The sequence below is a fragment of the Sylvia atricapilla genome, chromosome 1 (genome assembly GCF_009819655.1).
Source record: "Sylvia atricapilla isolate bSylAtr1 chromosome 1, bSylAtr1.pri, whole genome shotgun sequence".
Lineage (NCBI taxonomy): Eukaryota > Metazoa > Chordata > Aves > Passeriformes > Sylviidae > Sylvia > Sylvia atricapilla.
In genome coordinates, this window is record NC_089140.1 from 74,437,873 (window position 1) to 74,447,704 (window position 9,832).

Genomic DNA, 9,832 nt, shown 5'->3' on the forward strand with positions numbered 1-9,832 from the left:
GGTGCAATATCTGATTTCTATTAAGGCTTGAAGGTTAAATACCTTAGATTGTGACAGTGCACTATTAGTCTGTTATTATTCTGCTATAATTTTGAGAAACTTGACTTTATTTTAAGGCTTCCTTTCTGTGGCATAATCACAGTTGCCATATTATCTCACCTAGCTATGTTACCCTATCTAACGATCTAACCACTTAAAATGTGCTTTTTGGAATTTCAATTTAATTTTTGGTGTGAACGTGTTGTGAAGTGTTGTGGGTTGGGGTGTTGTTTTGTTTTTTTTTGGGGGGGGGGTGTTGTATTTTTAAAATTTTGTTTATTTGTTTTTTTTTTTTTTTTATTAAATTTCTTTTGTAAGTTAAAATATAAGACTTCTTCATTATAAAAGGTTTTCTTTTTCCCATGAAGAGAGAAAGATATTATATTTGGTCTCTGAATAGTTTTTTTTTTTTTCTGGAAATCAACACGGCAGCTCTTAGTTTAGAAAGAAATGCCTAAGTGAAACATTCATATGGAAAGATGTGTATCAGCAGGAAAGCTATGTTTGAAGCCATAGGAAAATTAATGGACATTACTCTCAAGCTGCTGGGAAAATGAAAAGTTGTGCTGGAGTTGAGTCAAAAAGTTCATAAGGAATCTCAAATATATCTAGACTAGGGAGAAGCTAAAGCTCCCTCCTACAGGGTTAGTAAGATATTGAGTTTCTTGAAATGCATTAAATCTGGTTTTGGTAATACCTTTCAGGGTGTTGCCTAAAGTAATCTAAGTCACTCATTCACAACAGAGGGTAGTAACATGAAGAATTGAGAGTAAACCTGAGAAAAAAGAGAGGGATACAAGTGGGCAAAGATGATATGTGAGATTTTGCTTTTGTTTCACACTCCAAATATTTTTTTTTTCATTTGGCAATCATTTACTTTGTTTTTCCCCTTTTGATGGTAATTGGTACGAGAGGTCCCTGTCTTTATCTCAATCCATGAGCCTTTTCATTCTTTTTTTTTTCTCCTGATATGCTGTAAAGGAGGCAGGGTGAGGCTGTGGATAAGTGGGCATCTGGCCATTACTTAAGGTAAACTCGCCATGTTGTCCTTTATGGTAGATCTAGATAGCAAATAATTCACCCCCACATTTCCTCTTCTTAAAGCCAAATTTTTCCTCACCCTTGTGGCCCTCTGCTGGAATCACTCCAGTGCATTATCTCCCTTATACAGGGCAGTCCAAAAATGGATAGTTTCCAGATGTGGCCATGTAAGTGCTTTTTACTGAACGGGTCATTTCCAGTCAATGCTACATCCCTAAGTTTAAAAGGGATGTATTTGAAAGTCCTCTGTCACAGAAAACAAAGGAAAAGAGTGTAAAGATATGGAATAAGAAGTTAATAATGAAGGTCACAAGTGACCACTTTAATCAGCTAATACAATATCATAGGAGAAATTCACTTCTGTTTTTAAACTTTAAAAAAACTCTTAAAATGCCTTTATAAAAGGACCCAAAGTAACTATGAAAATTAAACAGTTGTAAGGATTTTACAAATATCTTTGGCAGACCTTGCATTGCCAAATTAAATTGGCCAACAGAAAAACCCCAAACAAACATATAAACAGATAAACAAAAGAACTCCAGCCATTGGATTTTTCCATGCACTTATTCAGATAAGCAAGATAAACCTCAGGAATTGCTTTTACCTGTCGAGTTTTGTTTTTCTCTTTGTAGGCAAATTAAGCTTAGACCCTGCATAAAAATGTGTTAGCAGCAAGTCTGCAGCAAATTCTTACCGCAGTGTCAGCATAGCATTTCAGAATTTTGCAGTCTTTAACTTATGGATGGTGTTAGCTGACACAATAGTATTTTTGTTCATTTCAAGAAAATTTCTAAATGGTGACCAGAGAGATAACAACATTGGTATACTTTTACTTTGTTAAAGCATTTCCATCTCTTATCAGTATTACATCTGCTGGGAAAATAACAGCAAAGTGCAAATGTGCGTCTCTTAGCAGCAAAAAGTGCAAACTGAACAGCTCTCCAAAGAGCTTAGATAAAAGAGATTTTATTGTTAGCTGCTCGTAATATTTTTCATATTCACATTAGATTAGTTTCTCCCTCAACTATTTTCTTATATATTTATATATATATATGTATATAGGATATATATTTATTCTTATAACAAATCTTTAAACATAATAGAAGTCAGATAAGGAGGAACAGAAAAGGGAGATTTCCGTCTTGGACTGTGAATTATTAGGAACCTGTTCCAGTGGTATTATCATTTACTCTGTATAGGAGAAGGAAACTTCTTTCTTAAAGAGAGAAGCTCCCTGATTTTATGAGGAAATTAAATATGCCTATAGGTAATTTTTCCATTTTCCAAAACAAAAAAGGTTTCTGAAGGATGTATCGTCAATAACTGGATTTTTCTTTTTAGAAAGATAGTAAAAATTATTCCTGAGGATGAAAACTTAGAAATATTTTAACTTTTTCTCTTAATTTTCCTCTCCGTCATCTCCTCCCTGGTAATTTGCAGTATATTTTTGATTTTCAACTTATTACATCACAATAGAGAAAAAATATCATGTTAATTTTGTTGCTTAAATGTTTTTAATCCAATCCTTTGCCTCAGACACTTAGAAATATCTGAAATGCTTGCATTTTTACGTACTTTAGTTTAGATTTATTTGAAGCTAGATATACTGAACACTATAATCCATTTGATTAGCTAATAAAATATTCTAGTTTGAGTTAGAAACCATATCTTAAAATTATCTTTATTTATTTAACAGTTTGATATTAACTACCTTAGGTATTTAATTTTGGAGCTACAATATTGAAAAAAAAATTACAGTATTTCTCCTACTTATTCATGCTTCTTCATCTTCTTTCTAGTAATTACTCTTCAGTTTCAGCAGTTTATAGTTCTCCAAGGCCTGGGAGGCTGAAATGTTAATGGTTATTGACTCAAACAACCGGCCATTGCAAAAGCAATGGGTGTTTTGTTGAGGCCGTGTTTGTAGCCCCTGAGCAAAAGCATGGAGGAGAGTTTTGGATTTGTGGTGTCAAAGCCTCTGATCCACATAAGACAAAGGTTGTGGGCATCCACCGCTGGAGGATGACCACAAGAAGCTGACCTTTGTTTAGATAAACCAGATTAGCCCTGTGACTTATTGTGTCCCTGATAGCCTCTGAGTGATGTCTTAAACAAGCTGTTTTCTGCCCAGTTAAGGGAAAGGGCCAATAAAAATCAGATCCTGCAGGGATGTGATGGCTTCTATTATGTGTGCCTTCTGATAAGGCACAATATGAGAAGAATGGCAAAATAGTTGTCATCTCATTAGAAGGGGCCATAAACCATCAAACATGCCCCAAGCACCCTCTGATTCATTTCTGGGGCCTTCCACCAGAGGACTGTGCATGATCTACAGTGTTACATCAGGCAGTGTAAAACTCCCACCCAGGGGAGGTACCTGGGCATCCCCATCTGAACATTTATCAGCTTATTGAACTTTGTGTTTCTCAGGCTTCCCCCACACCAGACAGATCATGACTGTGATCATTACTTTGACCAATGAATACCAAATTTGTGACAAGCAGGCGACATTTTTGGATCCATGGGTGGTGCTTTCTTTCCTCTCTACTCTTTCTTTCTTTCTTTCCTTTTCTTATATGTTTTCTTTATTCTTTGATATTGTCACATTTCTATTGACAATAATGGCTACTTCCCTCCTTTCCATCGAAACCAAATTGTTCTAAAATAAATCTGCCACAAATACATATACTGTCATTTCAGTCTAATCCACTTCAAGGGATCTATTACAAAAACATCAGTTACCCCGTCTTCAGGGGTGGGTCATAACACAAAGCTATTTTTTTCCTCCTCTTTAGTGGTATTCAACTTGCATATTCCTATGAAGGAGGGCGTTTACTTGTTCATAAGTTGCTGTGGACATGCAGCTACATGGCATTGTGCTGAAATGAGAGCCAGAGTCTCAAGGTCTGTTTTCTGAACCTTCTATTTGCCTCAGCAAAGTTGAATCTTCACTTAAACAAGATCCATTATTCCAGGTTATATTTCAATAAAATAATTTCAAGGATCAAAGGTTATTGAATATCTCTGAGTATTTTCATTTAGCAAAGAGATACTGGAATAAGTCTGCCTCACGATTCATGCACAACCTGGGATGTCTTTGAGGGTCCCTTAATCTGAGCCTATGCACCACCAATACTATTGTGCTGTATTTCAATAATCCTTGGGACCATGAATTCTAAAAGAACTTTTAGTTTTCTTTTTGAATTTACAATGAAGTATATTCATATTTAGAAAAAAGAATCCCTGATTGAATGGACTTGAATATTTGCTTGATGCAGTTCAAGTGGTCAAATTATTTTCTTCCAGTGTTCATAATATATATCTTCTAAGTATGTATCTTGCAAGTTTAATCCAAGGCAGATTTCTTTCCTTTTTCTGCCACAATTTATTTTATTTATCTATCTATTTAATTTCACTTTCATGCACTGTTATCCATTTTGGTAACTCTTCTAATTTTGGTTTTTAATTTCTGATTAGCTATTTTTTGACTTTACCTTTTACATGAAGTAAAAAACTATCTACAGGACAATTTACATTTGTCCTTGTTGCTTTGGATTTTTTTTTCCTAAGATTAGAATGAATCTTTGTTACTGGAGTTACAGTGACAAAGATTTTGAAAAAAAACTCAACAAAAAAGTTCAAAAACTAATAATCAAGGTTTTATTTTCGGAAATCCAGGAAAGTATAATCAAACAACTTGGAAGAATGAAAAATTGATGTTATTGGCATGGCATTTTCTCTCCCTAGGCCTTTGGAAATGACTCCATACTTTTGCAAAACTTAACTATTACTGTGAACTTGCATTTTCCTTCTTAGCTGACTGTGTAGTGTTTATACAACTATTTTATACATTTATGTGTAAGAGAAATCTCTTCAAGTTTTTAAAAAATTTACATATTTGATAGGTGATTATATTCTTTGGCATTTCAAATAAGAATTTTGGCTAAGCTGTGTATATCATTGCAGATATAGAATGCAAGGTATCAGTCTTGAAAACAGTTGTTTTGGAAAAGAAGAGAATAATATAATTGCAATGTTTCTTGAAATAATTCCCTCCAAAGTAATGTATACAATTTTTACGTAGTGCACTGCAAGAAAGTGTACTTGTTAAACAGTATTATTTAATGTGCCTTCCAAATACACAAGGTAGAAAAGAATTAAACACTTTTACAACACCTTTCCAAGATAAGTTAGGCAAATTATTAACTTCTCTCTATAGCCCCATAACTTTTGGCAGAAGCATGTTAATTAATTAATTTTTTTATACCTAATACTGAAATCCATTGTAATTTTTAGTTAATGAAGAAATCAAGAATTTCTAGGAAGAGTAGTTTCACTAAGTGGAGAAAGTCTGGAACCAAAAGATGAATGAAAATTTGTGCTGAGGTAACAATGGTTGATAACACAGAGATATTTTTGATGAGATCCTGAGCAGGGCTTATATAGAGCCAAAGCTCTTACTGCCTTTTGTACCACCACACTGGCAAGTTCTTGAATATATCCCATGAGGGAGGGTCCACAGCCTCACTGGATGAATCTGTGAAGAGCCCTGCAGAGTACCTGAACAGTAAAGAGGCTCTTCCTCTTTGAGGTTCAGGGGGACAGGTTCAACAGGACAAAATGAAAAAAATTCTTGCTGTCTTAGTGAAACATTACTGTTTCACAGATGGGGACTTGATGACCCTTGAAAAATTATGTCCCACTCAAAACTTTTGCATTCGACTAAGTTAAAACAAGTTTTGCCTGGAGGAGAGGTGAAATATCCTTTCGATCTTTTTTTAAGATGTAACCAAGGTTCAAATATCATCTTGCTTTCATTGCACATGGCCATTAGTGCCACTTTAAAATCAACCTGTCTAGCTTGGATGGTAGCCTAACACTATGCAGTACAAATCCAGGTTAGTGACAAGTAATGGCTGGTGATACTTACCAGTGTCCTAACCTCTTTATATTGCTATTGTATATTTAACAAAAATTCAACTTGAAAAGTAAATTGGCATGCTAACATCATCAATTTGAAGATGTCTCCTGGGCAGTAGAATTTTTTCAGTCAATACTGAATGGGTACCCTAATACTGGCTCCTGCCAATTGTGTTTTGTAAATTCTGTTCGTTCTTTTTCCCCCAGACAAAATGCTGTAATTATTTCTGGAATAAATTTTCTTTGAAATTATGGAACCAAAATTACAAACAATATATGTGCCACCTCCCTATTTCATCTCAGTTGTTTTAACAGCATTAAAGCTCTTCATAACTAATGGCTCAATCTACTAAAGTAGACTGAGATAAATAATCGAGACCTCTTAACTTGTTAATGCTCTGTAAGTAAAGCATCTGGCAAAGGATAGAATATAGTTCTTTCTTTGTGCCATTAATTCTCTTTGGAAATTAACCTCAGAACTTAAATAAAATAAGGTGTCCATGGGCCAAAAATGATATATTAGTGGGACAACTTGGTTACAGAGAGCCAGGAGATCTTCTAGATGCTTCACTGACATAAACAATAGAAATAAAAAAATATATTTATGAGGCTCAAATAAATAAATTAATAAAATTTAATAGTTCTCTGAGTTATCACAAGACTTATGAGTTTGTAGGAGGCTAATTTCCAGTGCATTTATTTCTTCTTGTTGGCTGACTTTTTAAGCTAAATTGTGCTAAAGATTTAATGTGCACTCACCCTTCATTAGACACCAGAAATTGCTCATTCAGAAGAAATGTTACAAATGTCATATGGCCAAGAAAAATCTTGGTCAGCATATCTCGTGACACAATCCCAAGAACACACTGCCACAGTCTGTGGCTGCTGGATCCTCACTCTCCCTTTATTTTATTGATGCAATTGAGGCTAATATTTTATCATAGTATAAAAATGTTTAGTATTAATCACATTTTTCCTAATCCGTGTATTGCTAACTCCTGTAGGCATTTATTTGTTTATTTTTATCTGACATGCAAATCATTCAGGTTCCTACTCCTCTATCCAAAATCTGCTGACATTCATGGGGGGGGGTTTATTATATGTGCAGTAGTATTTTTCTACATGAAATACAATAGCTTGTATGTTTATGTATGTCATGTATATAACAATCTAACTTAATACATATAATATTTTTTAGTAGATCAAGTGGAATCCGTGTAAAGAGCTTGTGCATTATAGTGATTTATTCTGTAAACTGACAAAATTATATATAGCACAAAATATGGTGAGTTCATGCATATCTAAATTACTCAAAAGCTGTAGAGAAATACCAGTGTCAAATAACATCTGAACAACACAAGGCAATTGCATATACAGCAGCCATGTGTTCTTTTACTAAAAAGTACAGTTTATTTAGAAACTATTTTACCCTCTGCCTACTGTTTTACTATTTGATCCCTTATTCACCCACAAGCTTTACTTTAACGAAAAGTATACTTTTTGGTTTTGAAAAACTGTGAGTCTTTACATCTCCAGATGACAGTGCATTTCTATATGCAGTGCAGTGTGTACTTATCTTCAGTTTCTTAAAACATCCTGGCTTGGTTCAGTTTTTTATTCTAAAAATTAGTTATTGCTGCATATATAATCATGCTGAACCGTGTTTTTTTTTTTTTTTTTTTTTTTTTTTTTTTTTTTTTTTTTTTTAATTCTGCACCTTTTTGGTTCACTGGTAAAAGAGAGCTAAAAAAAAAAAACTTAGTAAAAGTTAAAGAAGTTTTATGATCACTCACATACAATTTCTTCCTTTTCCAACACTGACAGAAAAACCCCCACACTAGGTTACAGAAAAATATCACAACTATAATAGTTTAACCAAAATAATTTTATGTGCTGTTTTGCCATTTAGAAGCTCTGTTGATTTTGACTCACATGAAAATAAAATTAGAAACTCCATGATGTTGTTCTGAATGTTTTCTTTACTCACACATAAGAATTGCATTTGTACTCTCTGGTTACTAATTGATTTTCTTATACTTTGCTCAAGAGAAACCAAATGATTTCTGAGAAGCTGGTTAAACTAGAAAGGCTCAATTTATTTATTTATTTATTTAATAATGCATTATATGACTCACATGAAGGCTTTCCGAAATTTGTTTAAGCTAAAGTTTAACCCTCTCATCTTTTAACAAATACTTCTATTTTACTGTAGTTTCATTCTTCGTCTTTCTTTTCTATTCTTTTCCAGAGTAAAATAAAAATCTAACAGCAATTATGGATGACGATTCTTCAGAAATTAACTAATTCAATGGAATAGAGCTGCTCATAGTCAAGGTAAGTAGATAATGAAATAGCCTTTTATAAAGAGTAGCTTGAAGTTGGTTTTATGAAACTCTATTCAAAACCAAAGAATATTGAAGGCTGATTTATAGCTTGAAAATAAAGCCAAATGCAAATTTCAGAGTTTAAAAAAAAGGCACTTTGAAATTAAATCATGGTGCAAAAATTACTGTTTAAATGAAGCACTGTTAAATTTTGTTTTCCATCACAATATGCTCAAGGTTATTTTCTGAATGCTTCCATTTAAAGTAAAGGGGCTTATTTTTAAAAATATTCCACATTAGAGGTGCCCAGAAAATTCAACAAATGAAGCAAAGCAGATCTTGATAAGACTATTTGCTTAAGTGCATGTCCACAGCATATCTGAACGAAATTCAGTAGGTACATGACAGAGATTACTACTAGGCTAACTCTGTAGCAGTATCTGTCATCTTTCAAAAAAGCACAATGTTCTTGCTTCTCTCAGTTGTTATTTTTTAAAAATTCTAAATTATATCTTGAAAGTAAAAAAAAAACCCAGAATCTAAAAAGACTGACATTTCAGCATATGACTGTAATCTAAGGGTGTTGCTTCTGATATTCTGAGTATTTTGATAAGATTAATTTCTGTCTTTTATTTCTGTAACATTTTAAAGTGAGGAAAAAATATTTCAATCCAAAATGTATTTGAAATATCCTGTATGATGTTAAGGCATATTTTGTTCACCAGACAACCTGACTCTCTGTTAGCTTGATCCAGAAAGATTGTCATTTTGAGAAAAACAGCATGTCTTTAATGAACACAACAGCTGTCTTTGCTTCTGCCTTTCTGGTGATCCATAGAAGGTTTGTCTAATCCTAACTTTGCAGTGATCTCAACTCTGCAGGCTAGAATGTTTTAGCTCAATATTTTTTTTATTTTCTTCAGTATTTTCTACCCAAATGTTTCTTGTCATAGTGAAAATTAACTGCTTCTCTCCACACTCACTATTTCCATTTCTCTCATTTAGCTTCTCACTGTGGAGTAAAAGAATATTCCAGAAACATCCCTGGGTTCTGGGGAAAATCTTTTGATGTTTCAGTGGGAATTGTGACCTTCAAAATTTGTCAAATTTACTGCAAAGCTGAGAATTGTTTTTCTGGGTCAAAATAAAACAAGTATCCTCAAATCTTCTTAAAATATGTAATTTGTTTTAATACTCTTTGTAGAAAGCATGTAAATAATTATCGTTTATTGCCATTATTGTTAATATCCAATTGCTTTCTGACATCATTGTATGAACATTAGTATGATACTTCTTACAGTTCTGGGGAAAGCCAATGAATAAAAATTTAATAAACACAATTATTATTTGGTAGTTCCTACTGAAGTTATTTCATGTTTTTCAGTAACAATTGAGACACTATTTCCTAATATATATCACCAGTATTTTGTAGCTGGTAACTGAATTTTAATTGGTTAAAGTCTAGATTTACAGGGTTAGGAAAAAACACAGTATCATATATGTTTCAA